This window comes from Squalius cephalus, assembly GCF_949319135.1.
Source record: "Squalius cephalus genome assembly, chromosome: 25".
NCBI classification, from domain to species: domain Eukaryota; kingdom Metazoa; phylum Chordata; class Actinopteri; order Cypriniformes; family Leuciscidae; genus Squalius; species Squalius cephalus.
This window is the reverse complement of record NC_137146.1, coordinates 15764575-15783093: the sequence shown is the minus strand read 5'-3', so window position 1 is coordinate 15783093 and position 18519 is coordinate 15764575. Positions and strand designations below refer to the sequence as shown.

The window sequence follows — 18519 nt, the reverse complement described above, 5'->3', positions numbered from 1 at the left end:
CAATATATATATATATATATTTTTTACAGCATTTATTAACCTTTGTTATTGTTAGTTAATACAAATGGTCATGTTCATTCATGTTAGTTTCCAGCACATTAACTAATGTTATATGACTTTTGATCTTAAAAATGTTTTAGTAATTGCTGAGAATAACAGTATTTAAGATTATTAAATGTTTTTTGTTAGTTCATGTCAACAAATGTAGTTAAGTAAAGTGAACAAATGAAACTTATTGTAAAGTGTTAGCAAAAATTAAATTACAGCCAGTAAATAATTAGTAGATATTACAAAATTACATAAAGTAAATCAGTCATATTATTATTTCACCCTTACAAAAAAAAAAAAAAAAAGATCTCTGATAGAAATAACATGGTGGTTTGATATCTACTTAAATATATTTATACAATACGATAGTATTATAGAAAAGAATATGGTGTTCTTCGAAGTATCAAATGCCATGGAATATATATATATATATATATATATATAATATAATATATATATTTATATATTTATACAGTATATACACGATAGTCTTTTTTATAATACTATAGTATTTCATACTTCACACTAGTGTCTAATTTTTTTTTTATAATTACATCTTCAACAGTGTAATTAGATTACCATTGGCATGATTCCTGTCTTGTGTTACCCAGTCTTAAGGACTTTTAAGTTGACCGTTCTCATTGTTTCATGTGTCCTGTTCCTGTGGCCATGTCTGTAGTTTTGTAGTTTTCTCTGTTGATTAGTCTTCCCCAGATGTGTCTTGTTAAAGGTATAGTGGAGGATCTTTCCGAATTTTAGATAAGACCCGCCCTCTCCACTTTTTGAAAAGTTTGATTGATTCACCAGAATGATTGACAATTAGGAGGACCAATAGTATAGGTGATCCACCCGGAAGTAAAATATCCTCCGCTATACCTTTAACTTGTTAAGCTTGTTTGCCCCTGTGTATTTAAACACCCATGTTTCTTGTTTTCTTTGTCAGGTCTCGTCCTACACGTATGTATACATTTGGTGCTACTCATTCTGTTATCGGTTCCCTGGTTTTGTTGTGTTTATTTTATTATTAAACTATTTTGCGTTTGGATCCAGCTCTCCCTTTCTCTTTAAGTTCACCCTGCGTTGCAATTGTAATCACTCTCTCTAAAAAGTATTGCATTACTTATTACTAATCACTTTCTAAATCCCATATCAACCTCAGTTGAACAATAATAGGATAGATATGAAACTTCTCTTTCTAAAAATTAGCTCAACAGCAGTTTTTTTTAAATGCAAATGTTCAAAAATTTCAAAAGACAACTGTAATTAATTATTAACCAAAATTTGAGAAATGGACAGAAATAAAGAGAGCTGCTGGGCGCTCTCTGTAGCTTTATGAGATGCTGATGGGACGGCTGGGCTTGAGGGAGGCTGGATGCTATGCCCTCTCTCTTCACGGAAGATTTACTTTAATTCATTCAAATGAGTGCGAGCACACAGAATAATTTGGACATTTAGGGGGGAGATCTTTATAATGGAGCGCTGTCAGATTTCAGCCACACAATCTTCTGCATTAAAAACCCATGCAGAGTCATTTTAGTGCTCGTATTTCCCGAGCACTGAGGGGTATAGTGACATCAGACAAAGTTTCCATGCTGTGCTACTAGCAGGTGAAGAAGTATCAGATTATTTGACAACTCTTCTTGTAGGGAAAGAATTAGTAACCGTATATAACCTCTTATATCCTTACTAAAGATAGAATAGAAATCCTATTACAGTTATCCCAAAACGTCCTCACACAGAACGTTAACTGTATGTATGCTTCTGTCATGATAGCGACTGTGACTCTCTCTCACTCTCTTTATCTCTCTGACAGAGTCATTCACAAATGACATAAGTCTAACTACTTAACCACTGTTACGACGGATGGCTAGTGCCAAGCAGACCTCTGTGTCAGCGTCAAGGAGCAGTGCAACCAGATAGGGCTTCAGACACATCTAGGGATTTAAGCATTGCTAGTGAGCAAATTAACAACCACTGAAAAGCAGGAGGTTGCAGCGGGACCATTTATCTGTGTCCTTCACAGCAAGGCTTGTTAGAGTTATAGAGAAAAGAGTTCCTCTTTTATTTTTACTGACATCAGCACAGTCTCAACTGAGTTTTGCAGACTTGCAAACTTCAGAACTCAAGATACAAGTCATCTTCTTTAATGAGAATGCCCCCTTAGATAGAAAATATTCGAGGATATTTTGATTTCCTTTTTTTGAAAGTCAGTGGGGACCAGTGTTGTTTTGGACCCCATTGACTTCCACTATATGGATTAAAACATTCTTCAAAATATCTTATTTTGTGTTCCTCATGACAGAACTATCGCTTTAACTTTATTGTGGATAACCATAGATGTAGACCGTGATGTAGACCTTGGCAAAAAAAAATAATATGCGTTTTTGCATTATAGCACTCCTTTTCATTGTTTTTCTGTGCAAACATGTGAGTTGCACTCATGTCTTTTGCATGACACAACGCTTTAAAAACACAGCGCTTAACTTACATTTTTTTCCACTGACTCACTGACTAAAATGCTCATCCAACAATCTCAAAGAACTCAAAAATTCAGTTTTAGGAAGAAAGAAACATAACAAAAAAGATAAAGGAGAAGGATTCATTATTAATAGAAAACCAGTGCCTCCACAGGGATGTTTGGTTGTGCTTGTATAAAAACAAGAAGTTTGCTTCATGAGGCGTTTAGTGTCTTAACTGCTCCATCTTTATGGCACTTTCCTTCAACTTTAATTCTAGCTCATAAAACCCACAGACAAAATGACGCATGCCTCTTTAAACATTTCCTGTGTGATCATTTAATAATTCGTCTAGTATGCAAATAATAAATAGGAGCCATTAAATGCTAAACAGCATATTTTTAATTTGGACGCTGTGTTTGGAGCTTTAACACTGCTATTGAAATAGCCTGGAGTCTTTAATATGCTTTTTAAAATTTGAGACCTCATGCTGTCTCATTAATTTCCTTAGTGCCAAGCTTCCTTTTTGCTTTCTTCAAAGTCTATTCTCACTAAATAAGCACATTCAGTGGTGATATTATTCGTGGATAACTGGGGAAAATTATTACTGATATCAATAGTGGAATTACTGCTTTTTCCGCAAGTTTCTGGATTTTAAGTTTTTACATGACTTCTATATTATGTCAGATTAAAAGGGTTAAAGTGCAAAACATAAAACCATCTGTTAGCAGTATCGGCCAAAACAAGATATTGATATCGATTATCATACAAAGATGTAACTCATGTTTAACCACAATAGTACCATGCATTGATGTAGAAACCATTTTTTAATCACATTAACATGCAATATTTGGCGTACACTTTACTCAGTTTTTCTGATATGCTGCTGTAACAAACATTTAGCTGTCTGATTCATCGAGGCTTCCCTCATACGTCATACACATTTATGCACACGTACACTCCTAAAAAACAGTGCTGATTGATGACACGCTAAAATGTATGGATTTATGTGATGAAATATATAGAATGTACTGAATGTAAGCTTGCTTATTGTGCCCAGAGCATGATCTATATAAGTCCACGTCATTGTAAATAGAAACTATGCTTCTAACCACAGCTCGAGAGCTTTAGTTCCAACCACCTAAGTTTACGCCGCTGTTTGCCAATGTTTGTTGAGACTATGGTTTCGGGAAATGCCAAATCGTTCAAATATGTAACCAGCGACTAGTTTGTTAACAATGCTTTTGGGAAACGCACCCTTAGTTAAAGGAGAACTCCGGTCAATTTTAACATTGAGCTCATTTTTTTGTAAATTTGGAGTGCTGTCAGTACAGAGAACAACGACAAAAATCAATGTTGCCTACACCGTGTTATCCTCTTTTTAAAACGGGTGAATCTGACTGCAGTAGATGTGCAAGATATGAATAAAAATGATTTTATTTCAGCCAGCGCACATACCTGTATTTTCTTCCTGTTTTCGGTCGAAGTCCACAGTAGTCGATTGTCGAGTTCACGCGCATAGGTTATCACGCGAGTGAACTCGACAATCGACTACTTCGGACTTCGCTCGAAAACAGGAAGAAAATACAGGTATTTGCGCTGGCTGAATTAACATCATTTTTATTCATATCTTTCACATCTACTGCAGTCAGATTCACCCGTGTTCACTCTGAAGGAATCACTCACATGGCTGGGCACTTGTAATGACACATCAAGGATGTTAAGAGGCTAAAAGCAGGTTTAAAACTTGCCCCATTGAAGTCAACAGGGTGCAAATTTTAAAAAGAGGATAACACGGTGTAGGCAACACCGATTTTTGTCGTTGTTCTCTGTATTGACAGCACTCCAAATTTACAAAAAAATGAGCTCAATGTTAAAATTGACCGGAGTTCTCCTTTAATGTCCCATTAGTGCTGCAGAGATAGTGTTTGTTTTAGAGATGTCAGAGAACACTGAGGGGAAATTAGGCTTGTCTTAGTGTAAATCCATCATAAAACTATAGCAGGAAATTGAAAAACATGAACAAGACGTATTGGCAGACTACAGATTCTGTGAAGTGTGCTGCATTCTGTATTTATTGTCCCTTCAAGAAGATGGCACCCGTTGCATGTCTGAAAATAAAAGGCTGCGGTCAATCAAGATTTCAGACGTCATTTGTTCTCCTGCAGCTCTGAGCATTGACACTGTTTATACGGATCTTAAAGGGGTTGCTGACGCAAATTCCAAACAGGCCACAGCAGCCATAGAGCTCTGCCAGTATTCTTCCATTCTGAGCAGAATATCTATGAATAGGTCTTATATCAGAAACAGAGATGATCCACTCATACATATAGAGTGGCTGTAGTCCCGCCTTACAGTTAAAAGAACCAATCGCCTTTTTGATAGAAGCATCACAACACTCAATAAGTGCCATCTTAAAAGAGCAGTTAAGAGACACACGACACATTATTTTTATTAGTCACTTAAAATGTCATGTTGCAATAACATGAGTGGTTCTCAAAGTGTTAGGTGTCTTTGTTTCATGATCGGCTACATTTTTACACAGTTGAACAAATTAGAATTACTGTACACTCCAGAAAAAAAGGTACAAAAGCTGTCACTCGGACAGTACCCTTCAAAAGGGTTCTAATATGTACCATTTAGGTACTAATATGTACACTTTTGGTACCAATATATACCTTTGAGGGACTAAAATGCACTTTTTAGGTACAAAGGTGTACCTTTTGAAAAGGTACCGCCACAGTGACAGTTTTTGTACCTTTTTTTCTGAGAGTGATAGGTCACTTAGTTACTCAATTTCTAATAATATTAATAAACATTTTGGCTTAACAAATTTTAAAGGGATATTTCACCCAAAAATGAAAATTCTGTCATCATTTACTCACCCTTAAGTTGTTCTAAACCGGTATGAATTTCTTGGAATAAAATACTATGGAAGTCATTCTTCAAAGTATCTTCTTTTGCGTTCATCAGAAGAAAGAAGCTCATACCGGTTTGGAACAACATGGTGGTGAGTAAATGATGACAGAATTTTCATTTTTGGGTGAACTATCCCTATAAGGCCACTTTTGACTAGGTCCAAAACTTGTTCATAATTTAAAACATTTGGATGATTTTGTGAATTACATTGATTGTTCACAATTACAAATAAGTTGATTACAAATATATATATATATATATATATATATATATATATATATATATATATATATATATATATATATATGTATTTCACTGCAACACAAAGTATGCAGAAAATAATAATATTGTAGGCCTACTGACTGTAAATTTTAATCTGAAAGAACATTTGATTCCCCTGTTTTTTTTCCTCAATAAAACGGTCTTTGTTATTAAAAAAGACAAATGCAAAATAGAACATTACTGAGAGCCACTGAATTAGATAAAACTCATAAAAGTAAAATACAAAAGCTATTAAAGTAAAGAAACAGCTTTGTATCTCTAAATGAGCATTATTCTTTTAGCATTGTGTTATTTTCTCCCATTATGTCTTTCTGTTGGGACAAAAAACATGACAAAAATGAGCTGTGACAGAGATTGGTCAATAAAAAGCACAGGTCTTTTAGGTCAGAGCCATTATGTGATGTATCTAATAATGAACAACATTAGTGAGCTTGTACTTCAGAGGCTTTCTAGGCACTATTGGATAATTCATCAACTGCAATTTATGTTACCATTAAATATAATGGAGCTGTGCTCTAAAGAAATCAAATCTACAATCATTAAAGATAATTGATTTCCATGTACCTTTAATATGGTACTAATTACTAAGCTTAAAAATGTCACATGACTACTTAAATTTGATGTATGTACCTAATACTGAAAAATTGTCTTCCACAACAGCATTGTAGGAGATTGGTTTCAAATGTGACCCCCACAAATCAAAGTGACATCCCTCCATTCCTTCTTCCCAGTAATAAGATGACACCATTGAAACACAAATAGCAATGCATGCAATGGGGATTGTCCCGGGAATGCAGGAACGCAACTGCGGTTGGGAAATCCATCCAGTGCCCTTCATTCTCACAAACACATCAATAAAAAAAAGCCCGCTGCATGCTGGGAGAGACTGCAGTAGTGTAATGTCTTACAGTGGCATAACCTGCAACAGGACGATGTGATCGAACATGCCTCCACTCACAGACACTCAGGCACAACGAGATCCCCGGATGCTTGCGGAGAGCGTGTTGACATCAGTGGTCCGACAACAATTGTCACAAGAACGGCAGACATTTAACCTTGGCAACCATATTAGATGTCATTCCAGAACAGATCTCAGTCCAGTAGGAAAATGGACACACATAAATAAGCAGAGTGGAGACATGGCTCACAGTGAAGCATGTGCCTCTATTTGAGGTGCATAAACACTGTGCTTTTCACATGTTTATATGAGCATGTGACAGCCTAGTTTGGTGAAATGGAGTGAGCTAGTGAACGGCCATATTTGGATCGCTGTGTTGCCGGCAGGGCAACCCTCTCACACTCATACACACGTACACGAATATAAACCGGTGCCAAAAGAGTAAACATACTACAAAGCAGTTTTATACAGGATGTTAGCAATGTAAATATTCCCGACTAAAACGTTTAACTGCAAAACAACACTTCACCAACATCAAGCTCTTAAAATATTACAATAATAAGCAGGGAGGTAAAAATGATTACAAGATCAGATGTTGTGTTTGACTAAACAGTGATAAATCGATTTTGTCAGGTTGACGGCAACTTTTTCTCCCTTATGAGTCAGTTTCCATTGAACTCTAACGTGAGACTATAGATATTTATACAGTACCGGTCAAAAGTCTGGGGTCAGTGAGATTTTTTTTGTTTTTGAAAGAAGTCTGATCATATTAATTTCCAAAATATTTGATCAAAATAGAGTAAAATAAGTCATTATTATTACAATTTAATAAATAACTGTTTACAATTGTCTAGATATGTATTGAGAATTGTACTGATATATCAATACATTCAAATTATAGGCTGATCATATTTGATTTTTGGTCCAGTCTTCAGTGTCACATAATCCTTCAGAAATCATTCTAATATGCAGATCTCAAAAATCATTTCTTATTATCAAAACTATGACATTTTTTCAAGATTCTTTGATGAACAGAAAGTTCTTAAAAACAGCATTCACCTTTTATTTAACGCATTCTTGGTGAGAAGAAAACCTCAGTGTATACCATATAAACTAATGATAATTCTATACTTGAAATGGTAGTAGTTAATTATTTTATAATTATATTGTGAAAAGCGCCATACAAATAAATGCGAATTGAATTGAATCGAATCTTCTAACATTCTAGAGTTTAGGTAGCCCTAACTTGACTCTATAACTTTGACTAAATGAATCTGGGCACATGTTATGCACTTTTGATGAATAGTGACAGAAAATGTGTCTTATTTAGCTGAGCCTATGTATTTCAGAGCCTATGTATTTCTTTTCTACTATGCCTCTCGATGTGTGAAATGGTTTGTGTATGTAAGACACGTTTTGAGGGTGTGGAAAGAATCATATCAGTTTGAAAGAAAGCGAGAAGCAAAACAGGACCTGCCCTGAAATTCTCATCAGTCAACGGATGCAATACTCAGAGTGCATTGCAGCAAAATTTGAAACTTTGCTTGATGGTAAAACTTTATTTTAGCTCCTTATTTTGCATCATGTTTTTCAAACTCTTGCATTCTTCCTCCAACAGATTTACACCTCTAGTGGATGCTCTAATGCACATCCTTTGCTCTTCATTTTGTTCCATTAGGCCCAAAAAAGCTTCCTGTCTTTGTCAGTAAGTGAAATGGTTTGGCACCAGTGAAATAGAACATAACATTGCCAAGTGTCATATTTTCAGATTTCCAAACTCGCAATTGGGAACTTCCCAGGAGGACCTGAAGACAGCCTGAGTGTTGTGATTCTTCCGATTAATTTTTCTAAGAGTGATCTGCCTCCTCCTCCTCCTCCATTTACAGTCTCAGCCTCTACTGTAAGACATTGGCAGACATCCGGAAGAATAAAGTTTAAAAAGTCTGTCTGAATAAAGGCATTGCACCAGGCCAAGAAGTAGAACTGTTCTTTATCAGCATATCAACACAAGCCAAGTCCAAACATACGGTAGAAATCTGTCTTCTCGTTCTAATGAGTGAAGTCGTTTTCTTTGTTCTCTCCTCTCTATCACTCACAGGTGTGAGTGTGAGTCTGTGATTCTGACAACGAGCATATTAGGTCTTTTCCAGCACTCCTGCAGGCTTTTCCCTGCACTCCCGTGGGAAAGCCTGGCGTTCTCATTTAGATTTACTCACACTGTTTGGTGTTTGTATATTGGCTATTTTACAATGGTTCAAACATGGCTCAACCAATCATATTCATAATGAACTGCTGTTTTGAGTTTCTCAAGTGTTGTTTAATGTTTCTTTTGCACTAATGCCATGCAGTCTTTTGATTCATCAACAGTCTTATCTTTTGGTTTGCATCCATTAAGTTCTAAATAAAAAAAGCAAATAATCAACTGATAAAGTACCTTTCACATGCACTTCATTAAAATAGGCATTATGCACAATATATCGTTACTATGTTAATTACAATGGTTGTTTTCATTAGAAATTAGATTTTAATTTTTTACTTTAAGTTAATTTTAAAACATATAATAAATTAATAATGCTGCTAAATGTAATGTTTAGCAACTCTTAAAATTAATATCAGTTTTTTTATGCTGTGATGCCTAAATTCACTTCTAGCATTTAAAACACTTGATTTTAGATTTTTATTTCCATTTTTATTTTTGATTTAAAAAAAAAAAAAAAAAAACATAAAAATGTAATATTGGTAACTGGTCTAAAATATAACTAAATTATGAAATTAAAATTGGTCCATTGCCACATGGTTAATATATTACAATATTTTGGGGTTAATTTTCCATTAAAAACAAGAATATCAAAATATCTGTTATATAAAAATGAAAAATACCATTACAAATACTCATACAGTGATATTAGATTTTGGTCATGCCCTTCATCAGTTCTCAAAATAAACCTGTGTGTTTACTTCGTATTCAGCTGTCTCTCTCAAAAAGACATATAGCAGGCCTGTTTCAAGTCACAGGACTTGGAGAACATTTCCCACTGCTTCATCTATATATAATGAATGCTCTTAGGTGTCCTAGTCCACAGCAACCAGTGTCTGGCTAATGCTTTTAGTTAGGCTACTCTGAAAGGGTGAAATGTCAATGTTTTGCCCATCCAGTGCTGTTTCCTGGCAAATATGAAGCCCATCCATTTACACTGAGCGAGAAGCTGCATGCATGCATTTAGAGATTGGGTTTCCATCTTATCTTCAGATCTCTACAAATGTGGTTACATGAGTGGGGTTTTCTTGCAGACTGACTTTCACAGCCCTTTTAAAAACACTGATCTGGAACCTGTGAAGTCAGAATAGTGCTGGAATCCAACCAGGAAGTCAAACAGACTACATTATGAACTTAAGGAATCACTGTCTTTAACTGTCTGTCACGCCGTCCGCTCACATGAAGAACCTCGGATAAATAATAAAAAGTAAGATATTGTATGTGGTGAAACCTCTATAAGAAATGGGTCAAGAAAAACGAACTTTTACCGCTAACAAGTATAGTGGTGTTGCAAACAAATCCCTCATTGCTTTTGTGCCTGAAAAATAAGGCTTTAATACTTTTAAGAAAATTAATACTTTTATTCAGCAATGATATACATTAAATTGATCAAAAGTGACATTTATAAGTAAAGACATTTATAATGTTACAAAAGATTTCAAATGAATGCGGTTCTTCTGAACTTTTTAAAGAACCCTGAAAAAAATTATTGGTTGTATGCAAAAAAAATATATAAGCAGCTCAACCGTTTTCAACATTGTTAATATAAGAAATGTTTCTTGAGCCCCAAATCAGCAAATTAGACTGATTTCTAAAGGGTCATGTGAAACTGAAGAGTAATGATGCTGAAAAGTGAGCTTTGCATCACAGGAATAAATTACTTTTTAAAATATATAAAAATAGAAAACTGTTATTTTAAAATTGTAATACTATTTTACAATATTACTGTTTTTAATGTCGTTTTTATCAAATAAATGCAGCCTTAGTGTGAATAAGTCATTTAAACATTAAAAAAATCTTCCCAACACCAAGCTTTTGAACGGTTGTGTATATTTAAACAGATCTTGCCACTATAAGTAGCATCCTTCCAGTTAGCATAGCTTGTAGTGCGGCAAACTATTTGTTTTTAGTGCAGCTCGGGAGCTAGTTTCAAAGTAGCTTCACTAACACTGTCTCCACCACAATTAAATGTCAATTTATTTGTTTAATAAAAGCAGTCACACAAAGCTCTGGACTGCATATTGATCAGAGAACAACAAACGCCATACTGCGGTGCTTATTTTCAACATTCAAATGCAGTTTTCCACACAGCCCAGCCTGGCAGCGAAATGCGTTACGATTATTGTCATCTTGCATTCATAATTCATTTCAGCAGACATTTCGACTCCTTTGGGTGTTCAAGACAAATCCAGACACGGAAATCTTCACGGAAGCCAGTCTGTCGGGAAAAACAAACCTCACGTTCGGTAATGATACTCAATGAGTGCTACTAACTCATTGCGTTTGCCTGAAGGGAGAACCGGCTGCGCCGTTGTCCTCTGATAATACACTAACACTTGACATCTGGTGCAGAGGGAGGAGTATTGCCCGTCCACCCACTCTCTTCCTTTATCTCCAACTCTTCCTTCAGCCTGTAAGCAAATCCGTTATAACATCCTCCTCTGCCGTCACATGTTCGGCCCAATGGCCTGTTCAGCAGCGTGCGGCAGATTGCCTGCACTTCGCTAAACAAATCTGTGCATGCCGATCACCATGCAATGTCGAACCACACACAAACGTAATGCCAAATACCTCAGGGTGGCCTAGCTGCTATAAAAAGCAATGCAAATGAGATTGTAGCTCCTGCATCCCTTATCTTTCACGCCAATAAAGACAAATAAGACCTAACCCGACCTCCATCTCTTGGACGAGCCGCACAAAAACGAAAAAAAGGCATTGTGTTCGTTTGCCTGGGTTAAATTATGTAATGCCTCAACGATGAGTAGATTGCCGCCTTTCGTTCGCCTTGCTTCACAGTTTCCTGGGAAGCAGTAATTAGTGTCAAGAACAAATTTGTTGTTGTTAATGAGCCTACAGGCTAAGGCGACAGCATGGGTAAAGAAAAAAAAAAGAAAGAAAGTTGCCCCCTTGCAGAATGGTTTGGATAGCAGAGATACACTCCATCTATTCTCCAGCCGTCAACGCTGCTCTTACAACCTCTTTGATGGGACGTCTCTGCCTTTTCCTTCACAGTAAATCAGGCAAGAAGCCAAGAGAAGTCTTATCGCCACCACCAACAGAACAGCTGCATAGACACCAGTGTAAACAATCTCTAATACAGGGATGAATCATCCTGAATAAATATTGTACTGTTCTATCAAGCTTTTGCACTTACACAGAATCAACTGAAAATACATGGTAATGCTCATTATTTAAGTTTATGAGGTCTTAAAAGGTTCTATTAAAGTTCAGGTTGTCCACATATTATAGTAAGTATGTGAGGTAAGGCATTTTTATTTTAGCACAAGGCACGCGCAGCCAGCAAGAGGGATATGCAACCTATTCGAATCCTTCAGCTGGATAAATATATTCAATTTCCCATAGCAAGCATTCTCATTCCGTGTTTGTTCACTCCTCATTTTCAGAGCCTCAAAGAGAATAAAAACCCCAATCATGTCATTTTTTTAAGACGCTCTTCTTTTCTGTGTCTCGTGGAAGACATTCCTCCTTGGCAACAAAGGTGGAATTTACCAGCTGAATTGTGGGAAGGGATTACTATGCCATTGGCAGCTAAGAAAGTGTAAGCCATTGAATTATCTCGCTGTTCAAGATGACTGTTAATCATACCACAAGCCTTAGTCACATTAAGTTATTTTATGGAAGAAAGGCACACCCGTAGTCTCTTTCTAAATGCATTCAGAGAAGCAATAAACTCACAGTAAGTCAACACCCGCATCAAAGCAGTAAACACTGGTCTTGTAGATGTACTCAAAGCACGCAGCTTCCTTAGGGCACACATCTGCGTCGAAATAAACTCTCGTTCGACTGTAAATACAGATCCAGATATGAGATGAAACATTTTGAAGTGAGAAGTTATGACAGGCTTTTTTCTAGTGCTTAGTACTGCCTCCGCTGCAAAAAACATAACTTTTTCTTCATCAGTATTTTGGTCTTGTTTTCCAAGAAAAATATTTAAATTGTATTATTAATTCATTTATTAAGAACATTTTGTCATTTGCATTAGATTGTATTTAATCATAGACCTCAATACATTTTGAGTGAAAAATAGGTAAAACAAAACTAAACATGTTATATACAAAATTATTAAAAAATTAAATTAATTATTTAAAATGATATATAATCTATTATATATAATACAAATAGTACTTATATAGGCCTACTATATGTTTAAAATGCTAAAAAAAAAATTATTTAAAATAATGTAAATTATTATAAATCTATTATATATAATACAAATAGTAATTATATACAGTGTTTAAAATGGTAAAAATTTTTTTTTAAAATAATGTAAATTATTATAAATCTATTATATATTAATACAAATAGTAATTATATACTGTGTTTAAAATGGTAAAAAAAAATATTTAAAATTATGTAAATTATTATAAATCTGTTATATATAATACAAATTGTAATTTATGTTTAAAATGGTAAAAAAAGTAAATTATGTAAATTATTTTAAATCTATTATATATAATACAAATAGTAATTATATACTGTATGTTTAAAATGGTAAAAAAAAATTTATTTAAAATTATGTAAATTATTATAAATCTATTATATATAATACAAATAGTAATTATATACTGTATGTTTAAAATGGTAAAAAAAGTAAATTATTATAAATCTATTATATATAATACAAATAGTAATTATATACTGTATGTTTAAAAAGGTAAAAAAAATATTTAAAATTATGTAAAGTATTATAAATCTATTATATATAATACAAAAAGTAATTATATACTGTGTTTAAAATGGTATGTATGTATACTGTAAAATTGAAAATATACAGTAAAAACACTAAAACCTCTTTTTAACTAAAAATCTCTTTTTAAAACACCAAACTTTTTATTCTAAAATGTATTCATAATAGTATATCTATCCGAACAATAGATGACTGTTTTATGGTTGGACTTTATCAGACTTTAACAGCAGAGTCCATGTCATCACTGTTCACCTGAAATAAAACTCAAAAGCAATTCATCAGATTGCACTGGACGTCATCTCAGATTAATACAACAGAGCAATTTCTATTCTTGGGTAACAGAATGCTGACAATGGATTACAATAAAACCAGATGATCTCTCTCAGACACAAAAGTCTTTCCCAAAAGTATGGACAGCTTACGACAGCGTGCTTGGCCAGAATGCCACAAGAGTGACGTCTTATCTTGTCTTGTGCACTATAACACTGATTGATTGACAAAGCACTCTGACATCAAATTACATTGATAAATCACTGCAGTCAACTTCAGTGTTTTGCTGAAATATTATTAGGATAATGCTTTCTTTCAGAAATGAGTGACTAAAAATCTATGTGCATTTTCAGAGATCCTTCACGGCATGTTTCGCCACAGACAGTCGGTCATTGTTCGCTGAATAAGAACAACTAGAGTAAAAGAAAGACAAAGAAAGATCGCATGGCAAATGACAGATGTGTCCGTCTGTGACCTATGTCGCAATGCAGTTTTCAAACATCTGGCTGCAAGAGAGATTGAAAGATTTGTATTCGCTCATTTAGCCTCGAATTGACTAGGTTCCTCCTGCTCTTCTCAAAAGATTAAGGAAACAAACATCATGAGAGCGCACACACACACACACACACACACACACACACACACACACACACACACACACACACACGCACACACACACACACACACACACACACACACACACACACACACACACCTTAACAGGCATTTTTTTTTCCATTTAAATATCAAAAAATCCTTAAAACCTGACCTGGCAGGTTTTATATAAATAAATTGTACAAATCTGCCAGTGCAGTAAGACAAAATACCTTTAATATGTTGAAAATGGAAAATATTGATATTACGTCTTAACATCTTATGCAGTGTTACTTAAAAAACAAATCGGATTTTTTTTTTTTTTTTTTTGCACTGTAGCCACTGAAGTGTGCAATTTATTCAATAAAGGGATACGCCTAATACTTTTCATATATGCAAAGGCTTTTGGCTTTATTGATGTCAAATCTTACTTTAAGTAAAGTGAAAATACAACAGCTATTGCTCCAAATGACTATAATTGTAAATAAAGACAGAACTTTTCAAATTTGGGTAAACTATTTATTCAAGACCAAGCCTCAGACTTATTTTTTACCCTCCGTTACGCAATATTACACAATATTTTCCCTCCGCGCTCAGAGAAAAACTACATACCGTTGTAAATACAGTATGGCACCCTGCATAAGCCAAACAAAGCCACAGACCCCACAAATAATGTTCAGTGATCATCACAAAGAGAATGAAAGCTATAGTCAAGCCTTGTGTCATTTGCAAAAGAGGGAAAAACTGCAACACAATTTCATTAAATTATATTAAATTATTAACACAAATCCAACAACCTCCTCTAAGACAATATGCCATAACTTCTTTAGGCTTGATCTCTGTTTGCATTTTGCCTTTGAGAACTTCAGGTTTATAGATTTCATCCATGGTCTGTGAAGCATTGATTTGTATTTGATGGAGCGGGAGTGTGTTTTCCAGCAGGGAGACCTGAGGGCAAACCCATGCCGCAGTAATGAGAGGCGATGATGGTGAGAACTTCACAATAAAGGTGATCTTTCAAGGTGGCCTTTGATGTCTCGAAAGTGCTTTGAATACACAAAAGCCCCAAAAACAATCTATACTCTTTTTTTTTTTTCTGGGATAGTGCTCTTTGTAGATTGAATTTGCTTCAATCAATGTACAAAACTAATTTTACCTCTTTGGAGTGTGAATGGAGAAAAGAAATGCACAAACATTAATGGGAGGAGACTCAGCATAGGAGCCCCATATAGAGTGTGTTTACAGGGCACTGCGTATGCCATCCTGACTGACAGACAAACACACAGGCCATCTGATCGATTGTATTGATTACAAGTAAGCTGCTTTGAGCTCTATGGAGTGCTTCAGATAAACACATTATTGCTTATCAGGTTCACGGGACGACTAAGGTCACTTTGGATTTATGACATTTCCCTTCAGGCCGGATACATTTAGCTGGTTTGGCGGAGAGATAAGAGTTACTTTGAACACATACTGTAGCTATTAGTTAATGTGCAGAGCTAGATAAAAACACATAGGCCTATTGTTCCTTCGAAACACTTGTCAACACAAGCATTGGCTAGCAGATTTCTTCATGCCTTAAAATAGCTTGAATATAACTCTACACCCTTGCCTCATTTAGTATACGTGGTTCGATAAATATATGCAAATGAGCCCCGCCTCCACTCACTCACACCAGCTCAGAGATCCACTCGTTGACGATCACACGTTGACGTGATTGGTTACAAGGTAGTTTGTGACGTCAGAAACACCAGCGATTTCAAACCGTGTTTTTGAGACTGTCTTTGGTTCACTGCAGTTTTAAGGAGAAAATACAGGGATAAAATACAATTAAATGTTTCTTCTAGTCTCAGAAATAACTTGGGAAGGAAATAAACTGGAGTGTCTGTAGTTGTCTAGATCAAATCTGCTTGCAATGTGACAGAAGCAAACAATTAAACAAAATGTTTGCTTAGAAGATGTACTCAGGATGCTTTACTCTATTTGTAAGTGCATTGTTCTTTTGAGTTTTTGTTGTTGTTGTTGAAGGAATCCGTTCACAAAAATGGCCTGAATGAATTGTTCATGAACTGGGCTGCATCAGTCTGGGTGGTTCTTGAGTCAACGACTCACTGACTCATTAAACCGAGAACTGTCACTTTTGGAGATTCGTAATGAGTCAAGGTCCAACGAGTGAGTTGGTAAAGGTGCGGTTTCCATTTACTGTTGTTTTGGGAATTTTCACAGTCAAAATCCAGTCATTTCAATAGAAATTCACACAATTGGGAATTTCATGTGAGGGTGAAAGATTTGACCAACAGAAAGCTGGTTGGTTTGAAAGTGAAAACTGTGGAGCTCTGCTTCATACATCACCACACTATTGACAATAGACAATGGACTTACTTTTAATTCTAATTCACTGAAATTATGTTAATGTGAACACACCTTTAAAGCCCCCCTGTGGTGAAAATCAAGTTTTTAATGTTGTTTTTAATATGCTTTAAGACAAACCATGTACAAATTCATAGGTCAACACCATTGCTGAGTATTTTCTCCTTAAAACTGCAATGAACCAAAAACGCGGTTTGAAATCGCTGGTGTTTTTGACGTCACAAACTACCTTGTAACCAATCACGTCAACGTGTGATCGTCAACGAGCTGATGTGAGTGGGTGGAGGCAGGGCTAATTTGCATATTCAAAGAACCGCGTATACTAAATGATACAAGGGTGTAGAGTTACATTCAAGCTATTTTAAGGCATGAAGAAATGGGGTTTCAAGGAAAAAACGTTTAAATATGTCATTTTGGTGATCAAAGATGAATTTTGATTGACTGCAGGGGGACTTTAAGAATTTGTAGTGAACCGAAGATTTAACTGGTGGGCCAAAAAGCTAGTTTCTTTAAAGGGATAGTTCACCCAAAAATGAAAAATCATTTACTCACCCTCATGTTGTTCCAAACCTGTATGATTTCCTTTCTTCTGCTGAACACAAAAGAAGATATTTTAAAGAAGGTTGATAATTAAACAGTTGCTGGTCCCCATTGACTTCCATAGTATTTTTTTTCCTACTATGGAAGTCAATGGGGTCCATCAGTCGTTTGGTTTCCGACTTTCTTCAAAATATCTTCTTTTGTGTTCAGCAGAAGAAAGAAAGTCATACAGGTTTGGAACAACATGAGGGTGAGTAAATGAGGACAGCATTTTCATTTTTGGGTGAACTATCCCTTTAAAGGCAGAATATAAGAAATGTAAAACGCACTGGAATTATGTTTACAATTTTTTTGTATGACTGTTTCATCAAACCACAAACAAAACAGTCTTGGTTTTAAGAAATAAAAATGTTTTAACTTTTTTTTTTTCTAGCTGAGAGATGTAAATGAATCATCTGCTTGCTTTAACCTGTCAATGAAACAATCTCTTCCTGTCTAAGTGTGCGACTCATGGCTGGAATAAGCTGAAATGTGCTCTCATTCCAAAGTCAGGAAAAACCAAGGTAACACTTTAATTTAAAGTCAATCAAAATTGACCCTATTTACTTTGTTAGCGCATATTACTAGTCTTGTGGTGAACAATTAATCCGTGCAAGAAAATATTTAAAAAAAATTTTTTTTACCATGGTAATCTTTAATCAAAATCTGAAAATGCCCCTCCCCTCTGCATTGGAGGACCTTCTCTGATGACGTAGGTTTGAGGAATTGGTTTGGGCAACGCTTAACCACTCCCCTCAAACCGTTAGTCTGCTATGAGCAGAGATGGAGAGGAGGAGCGCTAGAGTAAAACCCTGCCCTCTGTTCAATATTCCTTTTCACTGGGAAATACGTCATAACACTGGAGAAAAGTCGTTTGCAACTTCCGGTTCACGGGGACTTTAAGGTGATACGTTACTACATGTACTTGCCATAGTAATAACAGTAAATTATGCTTAATTACAAGTAACTAACCCTAAACCAAACCCTAACCGTAACTCTATAGTATGTACATGTAGTTAATTGACATTACTCAGTACCTATCAGAGTAAATACAATGTAACTACATGACCTTAAAATAAAGTGTAACCAAAACCAAACCTGTAAACAAAGCAGAAATATACAGTATGTTACTGCTATC

General features: G+C 35.3%; 1 protein-coding gene and 1 long non-coding RNA gene across 3 annotated transcripts in view; one reads left to right on the top strand and one right to left on the bottom strand.

Moving 5' to 3' along the window:
* Positions 1-18519, bottom strand: part of kcnb2b (potassium voltage-gated channel subfamily B member 2b) — a gene marked incomplete at its 5' end in the record, with an annotated part of 99383 nt that overhangs the window by 23782 nt on the left and 57082 nt on the right. The window lies entirely within an intron of this gene.
* LOC307154071 overlaps positions 1-18519 on the top strand; it is a 63718-nt gene that overhangs the window by 28887 nt on the left and 16312 nt on the right. The gene's annotated exons all lie outside the window — the stretch shown is intronic.